This window comes from Oryctolagus cuniculus, chromosome 12, assembly GCF_051225735.1.
Source record: "Oryctolagus cuniculus isolate XC-2025 breed Fujian yellow rabbit chromosome 12, ASM5122573v1, whole genome shotgun sequence".
NCBI classification, from domain to species: Eukaryota; Metazoa; Chordata; class Mammalia; order Lagomorpha; family Leporidae; genus Oryctolagus; species Oryctolagus cuniculus.
Window position 1 is genome coordinate 18,965,640 of NC_142878.1, and position 18,522 is coordinate 18,984,161.

Consider the following 18,522-nt stretch of genomic DNA (forward strand, 5'->3'; position numbering starts at 1 on the left):
ATAGTTAATTTTGGCTTTGACTGCCTGTGCCTCTGGGGTCTTTTCCAAGAAGTCTTTGCCTGTGCCAATATCTTGAAGGGTTTCTCCAATGTTCTCTAATAATTTGATGGTGTTGGATTATAGATTTAGATCTTTAATCCATGGTTTTTTGTGTAAGGTGTAAGGTAGGGGTCTTGCTTCATGCTTCTGCACATGGAAATCCAGTTTTCCCAGCACCATTTATTGAATAGACTCCTTGCTCCAGGAATTGGTTTTAGATCCTTGATCAAATATAAGTTGGCTGTAGATGTCTGAGTTGATTTCTGGTGTTTCTATGCTGTTCCATTGGTCTATCCATCTGTTTCTGTACCAGTATCATGCTGTTTTGATTACAACCGCCCTGTAGAATGTCCTGAAATCTGGTATTGTGATGCCTCCGGCTTTGTTTTGTTGTACAAGATTGCTTTAGCTATTCGAGGTCTCTTGTGCCTCCATATGAATTTCAGCATCATTTTTTCTAGATCTGAGAAGGTCTTTGGTATCTTGATTGGTATTGCATTGAATCTATAAATTGCTTTTGGGAGAATAGACATTTTGATGATGTTGATTCTTCCAATCCATGATCATGGAAGATTTTTCCATTTCTTGGTATCCTCTTCTATTTCTTTCTTTAAGATTTTGTAATTCTCATCGTAGAGATCTTTAACGTCCTTGGTTAAGTTTATTCCAAGGTATTTGATTGTTTTTGTAGCTATTGTGAATGGGATTGATCTTAGCAGGTCTTTCTCAGTCATGGCATTACCTGTATATACAAAGGCTGTTGATTTTTGTGCATTGATTTTATATCCTGCTACTTTGCCAAACTCTTCTATGAGTTCCAATAGTCTCTTAGTAGAGTTCTTTGGATCCCCTAAATAAAGAATCATATCATCTGCAAAGAGGGATAGTTTGAGTTCTTCCTTCCCAATTTGTATCCCTTTAATTTCTTTTTCTTGCCTGATGGCTCTGGCTAACACTTCCAGAACTATATTGAATAGCAGTGGTGAGAGTGAGCATCCCTGTCTGGTACCAGATCTCAGTGGAAATGCTTCCAACTTTTCCCCATTCAATAAGGATGCTGGCTGTGGGTTTTTCATAAATTGCTTTGATTGTATTGAGGAATGTTCCTTCCATACCCAGTTTGCTTAGAGTTTTCATCATGAAAGGTGTTGTATTTTATTGAATGTCTTCTCTGCATCTATTGAGATAATCATATGGTTTTTCTTCTGCAGTTTGTTAATGTGGTGATCACATTGATTGATTTGCGAATGTTGAACCATCCCTGCATACCGAGGATAAATCCCATTTGGTCTGGGTGGATGTTTTTTCTGATGTGTTGTTGTATTCTATTGGTGAGAATTTTATTGAGGATATTTGTGTCCATGTTCATCAGTGATATTGGTCTGTAATTCTCTTTCAATGCTGCTTCTTTCTCTGGCTTAGGGATTAAGGTGATGCTGGCTTCATAGAATTTGGGAGGATTCCCTCTTCTTCGATGGTTCTGAATAGTTTGAGAAGAATTGGAGTTAGTTCTTCTTTAAATGTCTGGTAGAATTCAGCAGTGAATCCATCTGGTCCAAACAGATTTTTTTTAAATTTATTTAAGGTATGCAAATTTCACATGTACAGATTTAAGAACATGGTGATACTTCCCACCCTACCCTCCATCCCATTCATCTCACACCCTTATCCCTTCTCCCTCTCCTATTCCCACTGTTAATTTTACAAAGATCTATTTTCAGTTTACTTTATACTCATAAGATTAACCCTACACTACGTAAAGAGTTCAGCAAATAGTATGGCAGACATTTTATATAGTAGGGAATGTGCATTTTAAAATAATGGGAACCATATGGGAGTATAATGTCTGTATCATAGATTTTGTGGCAAGTTGAACAGGGGGACTGCTGTTGGGATTGTGAGCAAATATGAGAAGGGGGAAAGATTCTGAGAGTGGTCTTAAGGTGATGAAGTGGTTTGCAGGGGTGAAATATGATCATTCCCAAAAGAAGCTCCGATTGCTCCCTGGGCCTTTTCCACATGAAAGCTGTCCCTTGGTCAAAATCACACTCCTTCTTCAGAGTGAATCCCCAGTGCCCCTGTCCTTAGCCTTCCGTGACCTCCACAGGCTCTGCAGGTTTCCTGGGAGCAGAGGCACAACCAGTCTCCTGACCGTGAGTGCCAGGCAGGCCGCCAGCTACCTCCCTCTGCCTGGTGCCGAGGTCACAGGGACATGCTCTCACCATGTTCCCCACTTTCAGGTCACATGGTCCAAAGATCCTTGACTCTGTGGCTTTACTGGAGCAGTCCAGCAATGTAAAGACGCCATCCTCAGGTAAGCCTGTGGGAGAATCCAGCTGCTTTCTCTTACCCGATCTCCAGCGATGTCCCAAATCAGGGAATTGCAGAGTAGATCTTTGCTCTGAGACCTTGGGCTCGTTCACATTCACCTTGGCCAAGTGTCAACTATCGGGTAAAACCCTTTCTCCAACTGATTTTTCCTTCAAAGAAAACTTCCAAATTCTTTTTTCCTTCATAGCAGAGTAGAGGGAGTAGATTCTTAGCCTTTGTTCCATGGGACTAGTCTCTCTCTATTAAGTAGGATAAATATGGGTACTAGAACATATAAATTCCAAATGTTGTAGCTTAGCACAATAAAAGTTCATTTCTTCACCATGTACCAGTCTGAGGTTTGTAATCCTGCATAGTAAGAAGATTTCATACCTGTAATTCAGGGTTCCTTCCATTTTGTTGCTCCTCTTTCTTCTGCTTCCAGTTAATGGAAATAATGGGATTGGTACATCACATCTACTCGCAGTCCAGTGGTGAGAACCATCCACACGGTATGTGTAGATTCAAAAGGTATGGGTCTGTGGTTCACCAGCATCCTCCAGCAAGTCCATGGTTGTGGGGAGCAACTGGGAGCAACTCGGACTAGACTAAGTTACTGGAATTAAGACTTATTCTATGCATCTGCTTTCCCACAATATGGCGCTGAGAAGGGAAACAGCTTCTACACAGCTGCCTCCAGTTCAACCAATAAACTGTGGGACCTGCTCCTGATTGGAGGAGAGCAGCGTACTCGGCGTGTGGGTAGCAGAGTTGGGATTGGTGGAAGAGGACTATAAAGGAGGAGAGAGATGGCATGTACCAGGAACATCTAAGGGGAACATCTAAAAGGAACACCTGTGCAGCCCCCGAGAGAGCCGGCCGGCGGTGTGCCGCTCCCCCGCGGAAGTGGGGAATGTGGCAGGGGGAACCGCCCTTCCACGGAGGTGGAAGGGACGGTAGCCAACCCGGGAAGAACCAGCAGCAAACCCGGGGAGGGCTGAGCAGACAGAAGAACAACGCAGGGTCCTGTGTCGTTCCTCCACGAAGATGGGGAGCGACACATGGTTACAAAATGGATGCAAAAATTTGGGGGGTATTAGCTAATAGTGTGTCACATGGTACTATCTTTTTTTTTTTAAGATTATTTATTTGAAAGTCAGAGTTACACAGAGAGAGGAGAAACAGGGCTAGAGAGCGAGAGAGGTCTTCCATCCAATGGTTCACTCCCCAGTTGGCCACAACAGCTGGAGCTGTGCCGATCCAAAGCCAGGAACCAGGAGCTTCTTCTGGGTCTCCCACGTGGGTGCAGGGGCCCAAGGACTTGGGCCATTTTCTGCTATCCCAGGCCATAGCTGAGAGCTGGATCGGAAGTGGAACAGCTGGGTCTCGAACTGGCACCCATATGGGATGCCAATGCTTCAGGCCAGGGCGCTAACCCACTGTGCCACAGCGCTGGCCCCACATGATACTATCTTAAGTGCATGAGAACCATAACATTTTAATACCCTCCTAATTGTCTCATGTGACTCCTTGCAACAAGCTGAGTTTCTAAATCTGTCCTTGGGTTAGTTAGACTGGGCCCCCTACTGTGTGATTTCTACAATAACATCTAAACTAAGCCTTTGGAGCCATTAGCAATATGTGGTATATGTTGTTGGAAAAGGGTCAGCAGCAAGTTTTGAGTCGGGGTTGCTGTCCCCTGCCTTAAGTCCTATTGCTCCCTTTTCAGGCAATTTTTTCCCCTAGGTAATTACAAGTTTGGCAGAGGATATGCTTTGTTCTAGTTCTGTGGCTTGATAGAATAATTTTTAAAAAGGCTGCATCAACTTCCTGTTCTGGATCTGGCAGAATGGGAGAACAGAATCACAACTGACCAGAGTAGAAATCTCCATGGGAAAGAGTGCTGGGAGAGGAAAACCTGAACTGTGTGAAGAATTTCTGGAGGATCAGCATGGCCAAGTCAGAGAGTTGAAAATTCTAGCAAGACCCAGCTCTATAGAGGACCCTTTAGTTTTATCTTCAGGAACTCTGCCAGGTTCTCACAGCAAATATCAGAGGAAAAATCTACTCATAATTCTGGCAAGGGGAGGAGCAAATAACAGTTTTGAAATATTTGCAGGAACATTCTGTTCTTAATAAGGCCTTCCTTCAGCAGAGACTAATGCCACAGCCTAACCTGGTGGGGTTTTGTCAGAGTCTAATCTGAATGGGACAGGGGAAACACCCATGTCCAGCTAGCTCCAGCTTTGACAGGGGAGAATGGACATTTTCAGCTTAGCTCTCTCAAGCCATGTTGTCTTGGTGAGAGGCAGGGGACTGAGAAACACCAGTGCGATTCATACTCCAGGGGCTCATCTTGCTAAAAATCATAGATGTAATCTTGGGATTATAGAATTGCCCTCTGCCCCCAAACCCTGACAACATTATCATCACACCACATACCTTTTTTACTGCGGTGCTTTTTTTTTTATTTTTTTTTAAGTTTTTTTTTTTTTTTTTGACAGGCAGAGTGGACAGTGAGAGAGAGAGACAGAGAGAAAGGTCTTCCTTTTGCCATTGGTTCACCCTCCAATGGCCATCGCGGCCGGCACGCTGCAGCCGGCGCACCGCGCTGATCCGATGGCAGGAGCCAGGTACTTATCCTGGTCTCCCATGGGGTGCAGGGCCCAAGGACTTGGGCCATCCTCCACTGCACTCCCTGGCCACAGCAGAGGGCTGGCCTGGAAGAGGGGCAACCGGGACAGAATCCAGCGCCCCAACCGGGACTAGAACCCGGTGTGCCAGTGCCGCAAGGCGGAGGATTAGCCTAGTGAGCCGTGGCGCTGGCCTTACTGCAGTTCTTTTTACACAGTACATCATGTTTACCTTTCAGGAAATTTAGAAATACTAAAAGATAAACAAAACAAGCCAAAGAAAAAACAAACATAAAATCACAAACAGTGGAAGACACTGCATGACCCAGACTCTCATTTGGCAGGAAAGTTAGAACTATGAAACCAGAAATTTGAAAAATCATGGTTAATATACTAATACTTTAATGGAAAAAGTAGACAAAATGCAAGAATAGACAGATAATGTAAAATAGAGGTATAAATCCTAAGAAAGAATATAAAAATGTTAGAGATAAAAACACTACAACAGAAATGAAGAATGCCTTTTATGGTCTTATTAGTAGACTGGACATAGATTAGGAAAGACTCCCCAAACCTAAGGATGCAATAATGATGGAAACTTCCAAAAAAATCAGAAAGATTGAAGAAAACAAAAAATTAAATATCCAGTGACTGTGGGAAAATATCAAAATATATAACTGTGCAACCTGGGGATACCAGAGGAGAAAAAAGACATAAAGGACCAGAGGAAATATTTGAAATAATGGTTAGTGATAATTTCCCCAAATTAATATTGGACATTGTAACATAGATCAGGGAAGCTCAAAGAATACCACACAGGATAAACATCATAAAAGACCTGGTCATATCATGTTCAAACTTTAGAAATTCAATGATAAAAAAGAGGATTGAAGTCAGAGGTGATCCTACATAAGAGCAAAGATAAGAACTACATTCAACTTCTTATTAGTTTTAAAACAAGAAGAGAGTGGACTGGAATATTTAAAGTGTTGAGAAAAAAATAACAACAATCTGAATTTTGTACCCTGAAAAAGTATCCTTCAAAAATGGAGAAAGAAAGATTTTCTTAAATAAAAAATGAGGGAATTTGTTGCCAGTGGACTTGTTTTGAAGGAAATGTTAAAAGAAGTTCTATAGCGAGAAGGAACATTGTATAGATTATGACCTCAGACCTAGATAAAGAAGAGCATAGAATGAATAAGTGATGTGAAAGAAAAACTTCTATTTTTAAATTATTCATTATAGGGGCTGGCGTTGTGGCATAATGGGTTCAGCCACCGCCAGTAATGCCAGCATCCTTTATAGGCATCAGTTCACATCCCAGCTGCTCTGCTTCTGATCCAGCTCCCTGCTAATGCACCTGGGAAAGCAGTGGAAGGTGACCCAAAGTCTCTGGGACCCTGCACACACGTGGGAGACCTGGATGAAACTCCAGACCCCTGGCGTTGGACTGGCACAGCCCTGGCCATTGCAGACATTTGGGGAGTGAAACAGCAGATGGAAGCTCACACACTCTTTCTCTCTCTTTAAAACCCTACGTTTCAAATAGAATAAAATAAATCTTAAAGAATTCTCAAAAAAAAAAAAAAAGAAACAAAATGAAAAGAAAAAACCCCACAAGAATTCTCAGTTATGTATCAGGTAACAGTTTGTTTAAAATAATAGCAGTGTACTCTTCTGTACGTATTATGTAAGGAAAAAGAAGAACCCAACTATATGCTGTCTTCAGGAAACCCAATTTAGTACAAAATTTAGTACAAATAATTAGATTAGAAGTAAATGGATTGAGATAGATATATCATGCTAGCATTCATTAAAAGAAAGTGAGAGTAGCTTACTAATCTTAGGTCCTTCAGACACAAAGGGTTAACAGTGACAAAGAAAGGGAATTTTATATAATTATAAGGGTGTGTGTGTGTGTGTGGCACTGTGGTGCAGTGGGTTAAGGCCCTGGCCTGAAGCACTGGCATCCCATATGGGCGCTGGTTCAAGACCCTGCTGCTCCACTTCCGATCCAGCTTTCTGCTATGGCCTGGCATAGCAGTAGACGATGGCCCAAGTCCTTGGGCCTTTGTACCTGCGTGGGAGACCCAGAAGAAGCTCCTGGCTCCTGGCTTTGGATCGGCGCAGCTCCGACTGTTGCAGCCAATTGGGGGAGTGAACCAGCAGATGGAAGATTTCTCTCTCTCTCTCTCTCTCTCTCTCTGCCTCTCCTCTCTCTGTGTAACTCTGACTTCCAAATAAATAAATAATTCTTTAAAAAATAATCATAAAGGGGACAATATTCCAAGAAGACATAACAATACTTTTTGTATACCTGTTAAAAACAAGAACACCAGAATATGTCAGGCAACAACTGATAGAACTGCATGGAGAAAGAGATACACCCACTACGATGATTGGAGACTGTAATACTCCTTTATCAGAAATGCACAGATACATCAAGCAGAAAATTTGAAAGTAAACAATTGAATGCAATAGCATCATCAATAAAATGGGTGTAATTGACATCTATACACTATTCCACACAAAAACAGCTGAGGACTTATTCTTCTCAACCTCACATGGAACATTCTTGAAGACAGACCACAGTCAGGAATAAAACACAGCTTAGAAAATGGGGGAAAGATGAAATCATACAATATCTATCTTCAGACCACAAAGGAATTAAACTAGAAGTCAATAACAGAGGGCCAGCACCACAGCTCACTAGGCTAATCCTCCACCTGCGGCGCCGGGCGGCACCGGCACTCCAGGTTCTAGTCCTGGTTGGGGCACCGGTTCTGTCCCGGTTGCCCCTCTTCCAGGCCAGCTCTCTGCTGTGGCCCGGGAAGGCAGTGGAGGATGGCCCAAGTGCTTGGGCCCTGCACCCGCATGGGAGACCAGGAGAAGCACCTGGCTCTTCACCTGGCTTCGGATCGGCACAGTGCGCTGGCCATGGCGGCCATTTGGGGAGTGAACCAATGGCAGGAAGACCTTTCACTCTGTCTCTCTCTCTCACTGTGTAACTCTGCCTGTTAAAAAAAAAAATCAATAACAGAAACACAGTTGGAAAATTCCAAAATATTTTTTTATTTTTTGTTTTATTTTTTATTTTTGACAGGCAGAGTGGACAGTGAGAGGCAGAGAGACAGAGGGAAAGGTCTGCCGTTGGTTCACCCTCCAATGGCTGCCGCAGCCGGCGCACTACGGCCGGCGCTTTGTGCTGATCCAAAGGCAGGAGCCAGGTGCTTCTCCTGGTCTCCCATGGTGTGCAGGGCCCAAGGACTTGGGCCATCCTCCACTGCACTCCCTGACCACAGCAGAGAGCTGGCCTGGAAGAGGGGCAACCAGGACAGAATCCGGTGCCCCGACCGGGACTAGAACCCGGTGTGCCAGCGGTGCAAGGTGGAGGATTAGCCTAGTGAGCCGCAGCGCTGGCAAATTCCAAAATATTTAGAGATGGAACACCACACTTCTAAACAGCACATGGATCAAAGAAGAAATCTTGAGAGAAATTTAAATGTATTTCGAACTAAATGATAATGAAAACACAACTTGCCAAAAATTGTGGCAGTAAAATCAGTTCTAAAAGTGAAATTTATTGCATTAAGTATATTTATATTAAAAGGTGGAAATACCTAAAATCAGTAATCTCTTTCTACCTAGAAAATTAAAAGCTAGAAAAAGGGCAAAATAAGTACAAAGTAAGCAAAAAGTACTAATTAAAGCAGAAATCAATGATATTGAAAACAGAAAATCAAGAGAGGAAATCAGCCGAAACCTGATTCTTTGTAAAAAAAAAAAAATCAATAAAATTGATGTTTCTAGCCAGCATAAGACTAAAGACAGCAGACAGAAATTACTAGTATCAGGAATCAAAGAGGGCATAATCTCAGATCCTATAGAAATTAAAGGAATAATAAAGTAATATCATGAACAAATTCTCTGACAATAAATGGAACAAATCTTTGAAATACAAACACAATCTGCTGCCAAAATTTCACCAAAAAGAAATAAAGAATTTGAATTGGTCTATGTCTATTAAATGAATTGAATCAATAAGTAATAACTTTCCAAAACAGAAAGCATGAGGCCAAGGTTGTTTCACTTGTAAATTCTACCAAACTGTTAAGGAAGAAATTAAACCAGTTCTCTGTAATCTCTTCCAGAAAACAGACGCAGAGGGAACATTTCTTAATTCATTTTATGAAGTTAGCTTATCCTAACATCAGAATCAGAATAAAGACTTCATGAGAAAAGCAAATCCAGACCAATATCTTTCATAAGCATAGATGAAATAATTCTCAAAAAAATAGCAAATTGAATTCCATGATAGATATAAAGAATTACAAAGCACAGCTAAGTGGGATTTATCTCAGGTATAGCAAGCTTGATTCAAAAATAGAAAATCAATTACTATCTGCCATTCAATGGTTGATACAGATTATTACACATTTGTTCACCGAAAGTGAACTCTAATGTAAACTATGGACTTTGGGAGATAACAGTGTGTCAATAGAGATTTACTGATTGTAACAAATGTGGGACTAGATGTTGGCAGTAGGGAAGACATAAAGAAATTCTTTATAATTTTTGCTGTTTTACTATTAATCTAAAACTGCTCTATTGGTAAACTTTATTAGAAAAGGAAAAAGACCATGTCCTGGTTATGCTCATATCACTTTCAGCACCTAGGACAGTCCCATGAGTAGTTTTAGCAGTGCCTTGTCCGCACAGGTTTCTCACAAATATGTGTTGAATGGAAAAGCAAATAAGGAGCCCGAGGCAAATCACTAATATAAATGAGAACTACCCAATTCCTTGAACTCAGTGCTCATGAAATAATGGTTTTGGTGGACAGTTCTCAGTCATTATTTACTAAGAAAAGGATTTATTTCTTCCTAGCAACTGGAGTGGACAGCTCCCTCTCCCTTGCCCCAGAGTAGATACTTGTTTGGTACTGCAACTAGTATATCCATTTTCTAAACTGGCCTGAGATAGTGTGATCACTCTGTAGGAATCCTTACTGCTCTTCCCCTGAGAACCTGGGCCAGTCAAGGCACTGTCAACAGAGCTGACCACCTCAGAGCCCAGATCTACCTCCTTTCTCTCCCTCTCCCCTCCCCCTCCCTCTCTCTTCCCCTTCCCCACCACCTAAATTGGAAAATGTGAAAGTGGTTGTCAGCCTGAGTGTCCTTGGGTTGCCTTTGAGCAGAGGGTAATATAAGGTGGTGATGATTCTTACTGGAGAGAAATATGGATGTTGACTAGGTGCCTTAATGCATACCTAAAATTATGTAAACAAAATTAATGGATGGGTAGAGAAATGAGTAAGATGGAGGAACAAAAAGTATTTGCGGGAAGAGCACCCTGTGGCCAAGAAGCACTCCCATTTTCCCTAGATTGACCTGAGTGAAATTTTTACCTAGTCACTCGTCCTCAGTTCTTGGTGACATGGAGCTGCTTCTCATTTCACTTGAGCTCTGAAGGCACCTAGGTTATTTGTCGTAAACTCCTCAGGGGAGGTTGGTTGCCCTCAGAGTGCAGACTTCACTTGCATTTAGGGAGTGGAGGCAGTATTCCTGCTGGCTGTGCCTCTCTGCCTATTGTGAGTCTTGGCAAATGAGACAGATAGAAGGGCCAAAGGAGCATGCGAAAAGTAAGAAAGTGACTGCTAGCAACTATTTTTGGGTTTACCAGGTATTTTTTTGAACTTTTATTTAATAAATATAAATTTCCAAAGTATAGCTTTTGGATTACGGTGGCTTTTCAACCCCCATAATCTCCCTCCCACCTACAACCATCCCGTCTCCTGCTCCCTCTTCCATCCCATTCACGTCAAGATTCATTTTCAATTATCTTTATATACAGAAGATCAATTTAGTGTATACTAAGTAAAGATTTCAACAGTTTGCACCCACACAGAAACACAAAGTGTAAAGTACTGTTTGAGTACTAGTTATAGCATTAATTCACATAGTACAACACATTAAGGACAGAGATCCCACATGGGGAGTAAGTGCACAGTGACTCCTGTTGTTGACTTAACAAATTGACACTCTTGTTTATGGTGTCAGTAATCACCCGAGGTTCTATTACCAGAAAAATTTAAACTATTTAATAGTAGGTACTAGGTTGCTGATTGAGACCAAACAGGTGGGTTACCAGGCACACCCAGCTTCTTAAGGGAAGTTGTTCTCAGCAACTGTGAAGTTGTCTTTAGTGACTTTGATCCTCCCATCTATTTGTTGAAATGAATATTATAAAAAATTATGATGGATTTCAAAATTCATTACCACCAAAATTTTAATTTTACTTTTCTCACAAACATTTGGAAGTACTTTTATATATAAAATTACAAAATAACTTATTGTTACCTATAACTAAGTTGGAGGTTGATTTGTTCTATACTATTGCACGAATAATATAAGAGCAATTTCCCGAAGACAAGAAATAATGCTTCTGTCTGTGGCTTTCTTGCTTACTCTCCGTAAAGTGAGTGTTCTATACAGAAGTAACTAGGATGACGGGTTTTGGGGATAGAGTCAATTCAGATCCAAACAGTTCCACTTTCTAGTTTTGTGACATTGGAATAAGTTGTTCAATTCTGAACCTTACTTCCCTTATCTTTAAAATGGGAGAGAATAATGGTATCCTCTCAGAAGACCTGTAGATTCAAAGCGACATTTGAGAGAATTCCAGAAGTTCACGGAGAAGTAGAATTAAAAGATAATTTTGTCTTGGTGCAAAAAAATGGAAGTCCATAATTTTTAAAATTAATATACTTTGCCATGATCTTTTAAAGATGCTTCTTCTGTTTAAAAAGTTACCCTAAATTCTGACACAAGGTAAATGTCTATAAATGTCAGCTTAAAAAAGAGAGGAGCTGGCATTGTGGTGCAGTGGGTTAAGCCATTGCAGCAATGCTGCCATCCCATATCAGAGTGCTGGTTCACGTCCAGTTTCTCTGCTTCCAGTTTAGCTTCCTTGGGAAGGAAGTGGAAGATGGCTTAAGTACTTGGTCCCCTGCCACCCATGGGAGACCAGGATGGAGTTCCTGGTTCCTGGCTTTGGCCTGACCCAGCACCAACTGTTGTGACCACTTGGGGAGTGAACCAGCGGATGGAAGATCTTTGTCTTGCTTTGTCATTCTGCCTTTCAAATAAATAAAATAAATCTTTTCTTTTTTTTACAAAAAGGGCAAAGAGATCTAACATCATAAGCAGGCAGCCCACCTCCATGTTTCACCCACAGAATCTTTTCTGATGTATTTAAGTAAATAGCAGTTTGAACTCACTTTGACTTTGCTTTGCTACTAAACGTGTTGCTCATTTTCTGTCTTGCTTTTGTGTACATCCTCATCTTAGATTGGCACATAGGTGTCCACGTGGGTGCCTTGGCCATTTTCTTTATGAAGATGGGAAATTTTTCAACAGAATGAGCATTTTTCTCTGGTCCAGAGCATGAAATTCGTTTGCACTTACTGTGTTCTCTCCTTTCTTCTTTTGCCTTGCCTCGCCTCGCCTCTCCTATCCCTCTCCCTCTCCCTCTCCCTCTGCCTCTGCGTCTCTCTCTCACACACATACACACACAGTTATTGATTTCTTCTACTACTATAAATACCCATTAGAACTTTACCAACAACAGATATACCCTCCAGAGATGATAGCATCATTTTATGTTGGAATGAATAATTCAGCGTTTGAACAGACCCCATATTCCAGGCTTAGATGGTTAATGGATCTATCAGTGTGATGGTTTGATGCAGAGTTGCATCAGAATTTAAAGCTACTAAATATTTATAGTTATTCTTTATTAAATTACAGAGTGATTCTGCTCTCCCAAGCTAATAACTTGAGCTATAAAGGCAGCATTTTTTCTTTGCAAAAATGTTCTTCAATTTCCTAACTAGTTAATTAGGTTATTCAGGAATAGAACGTGTAAAATTCACCTCAAATGACAGAATCAAAAGATTTATTGAAATTGATATGCTCAGGAAAATCTTCTGCTGTGTCGGAAGCAGGCCTGTGGGAATGGATTTGTAACCTGCACAGCAGGGAGCTCTCCAGGCTCCCTGAGAAGCATTCATTTTATTCAGAATAAATAATTTAAGATTTTACATATTTTTTCTTGTCAGTGATTTCCTGCTATTAAATTTAGACTTTTGTTTATGAATATTGTGGATAGCAGTTCACTAACACTTACATTAGATGTTAATTAAATTGTGATGCTTCCATGATGTAGATTTTAACGTTTTTGAGACAAAATTAACCTGCAGTAGATTTTGACAGATACAACATGTCAGTCTCTATCCAGTTACATTGTGTATCAGTCAGGGTTCAATTAGAGAAAGAGAGCTCTACTTTATGTATGATACATGGGCACATACATACATACATAATTCATTTATTTATTTTAAAATATTTATTTACTTAAAGTCAGAGCTACACAGAGAGAAGGATAGACAGAGAAAGAGGTATTCCATCTGCTGGTTCACTTCCCAGATGGCTGCAATGACCAGGGATGGGCCAGGCCAAAGACAGGAGCCAGGAGCTTCATCAGGGTCTCTCATAAAGGTTTCAGAGACCCAAGCACTTGTGCCGTCTTTTGCTGTTCTTCCCAGGCCACTAGCAGGGATTGGAAGTGGAGCAGCTGGGGACTCAGATCAGTGCTCATATGTATGCCAGTATTGTAGGCAGTGGCTTTACCTGCTCCATCACAATGCTGGACCCCACACATGTTTGTATATACGTATGTGCTTGTGTATGCATGACTTGTATGCTTCTAATTTCTAAAAGTAGGAGTTTCACCATCTACAATCATGAGAGCTGGTGGAATAATCTCTGTACGACTGTTGTATTCCAGGCTGGAGGGTGAATCTTGAAATCTGAAGAACATGCTGTTGCAAAGGGAAGGCGGGCATCGATAAAGATTCTCTGATCAAACTTTACTCATGTTCCTCTCAATTCTTTCCTCAACTATGTTCTGGTTCTTGGACGTTTGTGTATATGTTTGCATTGTCCTATTTTAGAAAAAAATCTACAAAGTAAATTTAGCCAGAATCCCCACCTTCAATACCTGATCACCCTCAATATTTGATCAAACTCCTCATCGTCCCACCCTCACCCCCAGTGATGTGTGATCACCATGGCCTGCCTTTAGAAGAAGCCTACTAAAAAGGTCTACTTAGCCAGAATATGTCCTTACCCCTGATATGTCCTCTTAATAATTTTCCATCTCCTGAGCCCCAGTCTTTAGTTTGAGTAGGTGCTCTCCGATGAGGTCACATGGGAGCAGAAACCCAAGGACAGGGACAAGGGAGTCCTGTGGTTACTTGTTGGAAGAACCTCCCATGCAGATGAAACACAACTGTGAAACTTATTAACATTCAAGAATGAGTAGTGGGTAATTGCAGCCTGCATTCATTGATCACTAGGCATCCTGTTAAGCACTTTATTATCTCTTAGAATTGAAAAAGTTTAAGTTGCAGTTAATATTGCTACTATAAACAATTGTATAATATGATTTTTTCACTTATTTGAATCATTTTCATAGGGTAAGTTCCCAGGAAGAGAATTTCAAGTCAAAGGAAGTAGACACTTTTATGGTTCTTGATATTATTATCAAATTGCTTTCTCAAAAACTGGATCAGCAATTTACATTGCCACCAGCAATGTTCAAGTGTAGTACAGAAATATTGCATGTTTGGTCATGAACACTCACACTCGAAGGGACAGTTTAATATTTCCCAAAAATAAAAGGTAAAGAGGTGTGGCTACCTGAACTTTTGTGCTGCCTGAAGTCATCCTTTTGGTGAACTGGCTACCGCAGCACCTTAGTTTAAACCTACAGTTTTTAATTTAATTTAATTTAATTTGATTTATTTATTTGACAAGTAGAGTTACAGACAGTGAGAGGGAGAGACATAGAGAAAGGTCTTCCTTCCATTGGTTCACTCCCTAGATGGCCGCTACAGCCGGAGCTGCGCTGATCCGGAGCCAGGAGCCAGGAGCTTCTTCCTGGTCTCCCATGCAGGTGCAGGGGTCCAAGCACTTGGGCCATCCTCCACTGCCCTCCCGGGCCACAGCAAAGAGCTGGCCTGGAAGAGGAGCTAGTGGGACTAGAATCGGTGCCCATATGGGATGCCAGCACCACAAGAGGAGGTTTAACCTAGTGTGCCATGGCTCTGGCTCCAAAACCTACAATTTTAAACCCACACCAATTTCTTGGAGGTTTTAGGAGGTTGGCATCCTTTAGTACTGAAGTGAGCTAAAACTTCAGCTTCAAGTTCAGTCTTTGCTTCTTTCAGTTGGGTGGCTTTTGGTAAGCCTCTTAATTCCTAAGACTGCTCATCTGTAAAATGATAATCTATACTTAGCAAGGATAAAATGAGAATTAGATGATGTCATCTATATGGTAGTATCTTTTAATTCTGGGGCTCTATATGTATTAGTTAGTAATATTATTTACTAAGCATTCTCTGTCTTTTCTCAAAAATGGACTGCATTGTTCTTAGTATAGTATTTTACCAGATCTTTCTCTGTGCTTTCCCAATACTTATCCTCTCCTCTTCTGATAAGAGAGCTCCAGTTTCCCTGGGCAATCACTCCCACCCCCACCCCGCCCACCCACCACTGAGTCCAGGTTGTATATGGGAAGCTGATTTAGTGCTGGGCTGTAGAGGTGAACCCGTGACCCAGACCTAAATCAATCAGGATATCACTCAGCAGTGACTGGTTCAGGTGTGGGCTTGTGACGTAAATGGAATGAATCCTGGGATATTAGCTGGGGCACCCAGGCGAGTGTCAGAGGAGAAAAGTCCTGCCACCATGGAGGGAGAGTGCCTGAAAATGCGGCCAGAGAAGGGGAGAGAAAACCCTCACATCATTGCCTGCGCCCTCCAGGCCAGCTGCGCTCTATGCAGCCTTGGCCTTGCTAGTTTCATGGGTCAGTACTTTTTCTTCTTCTTCAGTCCCGTTTCAATGGGAGTTCTGTAATTTGAAGCCGAAAGATTTTGAAGTTCTACAAAGCTCGTGCATTTCTCTAGCACTGTGGTTCCCAGAGACTTTCACCTAATTGTGTGTTTGTGGCCCTCAGTCCATCTCCTTCAGATAAGCTATTATGGAAGATACAGTTCTGCAGTTTCAGAGATGAACTGTGCAGGGCTGTGTGTGGTAGCTATGAGTCAGCTTACTGCTCAGATTGGATTTGACATTTGCTCTTTGTGGGACCTTGGGCAAGTTACCACCTTCCCTGAATCTGCCTTTGTGTCTGAAAAACTGGGGACATAAAGCTGGCCATTGAGGTTTTCCAGAGAATTAGATGAGATGGTGAATATGAAATGTTTGATGGCAGCTAATCAATCAGAAAAGGGCCGCCATTACAATTTCTGTAGATTCCCAGAGCTGACACATGTTAGTGCTGTGATCAAACCCAGGCTGTGGCGTATTTTTCTGCTATCATAGCGCTGCCTTTCCATCTATCACAGGATGTGTACCCACAAATCACTACGCACGCCTGGGAGTTCTTGGCTTATTAATTTTGATGGCTTTGGAACAGGAGAGAAGTGTTTTGATGGCAATCAAGAGCAAGATAGAAACAAAACTCACTCTGGAGGCACAAGCTTACTGTTCTTCTGAAGTTTTCTACCCCCCTTTCCAAACTGGTTTTTAGGTTATTTTAAAAATCATTTTATTTATGAGAGAGAAAAATAGAGATAGAGAGAACCTATTACTGTCCATTCCCCAAATACCCTCAATGGCTGCAGAAGGAAGAGTCAGCTAAAACCAGGAACTAAGAACTCGGCCTGGTTCCCCCACATGGATGGCAGGCATCCAACCACCTGCTGCCTCTTAGTGGGAAGCTGGCATCGGCAGCCTGAGCTGGGTATTGAACCCAGGCACTCGACTATGTGACTTGGGTGTCTTAATCACTCGACCAAATGCCTGCCCCACCAACTGGGTTTTAAACCATGAATTTTGATTGGCAGAATTATTGATAGATATTCCTCAAAAACCTATTAAAAACCATTAACCAAAGGTTAACTGAATAAGGCAGGCAACGTGAGGAAATATCAAATACATGGATATTTATTTCCGTACTGAATAAGTTGCCGAAAGCAACAGAGCTATTGCTGATGTTGCTGATCTAATTTCTGCTTTCTTTAATATAAATGTTAACACAAAAATTGAGTAGCCAGGATAACTGCCAAATATTTTAAGTGCTGGCTGCCTCACTTGAAATGGAAAAATAATTGTATCATCTGCCTGCATATTAGAAGAGACAGGGTGTTGTCTTGGGTCTCTTCCTGTGACTCTGTTTTCTTCTGGTTTTTGCCAAAGTGATTATCTAATTGAAGCACTCACGTACCCAGCTGGTTAACAAAATTATTGACTTCCCATTTTCAAGTCCATAAAACACCCCAATACCATGTTTCTTAAATCCAGAAGGAAAATCATTGTATGTGTTTTAACTGGCTGCTTTCAAAATCTTCATTGTGGTGATACAGCATATAAACAGGAAGTTCATCTAGGTCTCCATGTGGGTGGCAGGGGCCCAAGCACTCAGGCGGTCTTCCACTGCCTTCCCAGGCATCTTAGCAGGGAGCTGGATAGGAAGTGGAGCAGCTGGGACTCAAACCTGCAATCATAGGAGATGCTGGCATCACAAGCCACAATGTTGTCCCCCTTGAGGCAACAGCATTTTCACTCTGCCCGCACCCGTCTTGTTTTATCAGCTTTGGTTAAAGTGTCAAGAAGACCTAAGATTATTGTCAGTGAGCTCTAATTGTAATGATTGTTTATGAGGCATCTTGTTAGGGCAGTCACTCTCCAGGACCCTTCTGGAACCATGACATAGAGGGAGATTATCCATGATTTTGGTGCCACCTGTTCCACTGCTACCTAGAGAAGGTGCATTCATAGCCGTTTTAATTTATCTATCATCTCTTTGCACCCAGTGTCAATGTTTTAACATTGGCATATTACCTAGAAACTCCTAACTGAGACTCATTGGAACTCATTCCAGAACTCAAATATTCAGAAATCAATTGCCTATTCTCTGTTCACAGACAATGTCATTTGTGGGAGCTTGATTTAAAAGCAAAGCAAGTATGCACTGCTCTCTTGAGAAAAATTGTGTCTGAAGAACAGTAGCCAAATTATTTTACACTTTGGAAATGTTTATTTAGTAAGAGAAAGCAATGCAAGCAGTATACTGCTATCTAAATGTCATCTCTTCACAAGAAGTGGACATGGTGCATTTTTACTGATCTCAGGGAGGCCTGGTTGGAAGTAGAGACGGGACGGCTGGATTGCATCACTGATCTGTAAGCCAGACGTCAGGGTTGAGAGATGACTGATGGTCCAACGGCGCCTGCTTGAACCTAAGAGTTTAGGGTTCAGTCTCTTTGGTCTTGCCTTGTGAGTGAAAAATTTCATTATGAAGAATGGTCTGTGTACTTGCCCTAAATCCTTTTTGGTGTTTCTTGTTTTATGACCACAGTGGTTCACTGTAGACTTTCCCTAGTTCCAATTCCTTTTCTGTGTCATTTATCATG

The 18,522-nt window shown here is 41.6% G+C and overlaps 1 protein-coding gene across 3 annotated transcripts in view; it reads left to right on the top strand.

Annotated features, from left to right (window-relative positions):
• The window catches only part of SLC35F4 (solute carrier family 35 member F4), a 344,601-nt gene that overhangs the window by 46,788 nt on the left and 279,291 nt on the right, over positions 1-18,522 (top strand). Inside the window, exon 3 of one of the 3 annotated variants that reach the window (XR_016217769.1) lies at positions 2,280-2,353. The exons of the other annotated variants lie outside the window; for them this stretch is intronic. The gene's annotated coding sequence lies outside the window, so the exon portion shown is untranslated. The remainder of the gene's footprint in view (positions 1-2,279; positions 2,354-18,522) is intronic. 3 annotated transcript variants of the gene reach the window in all.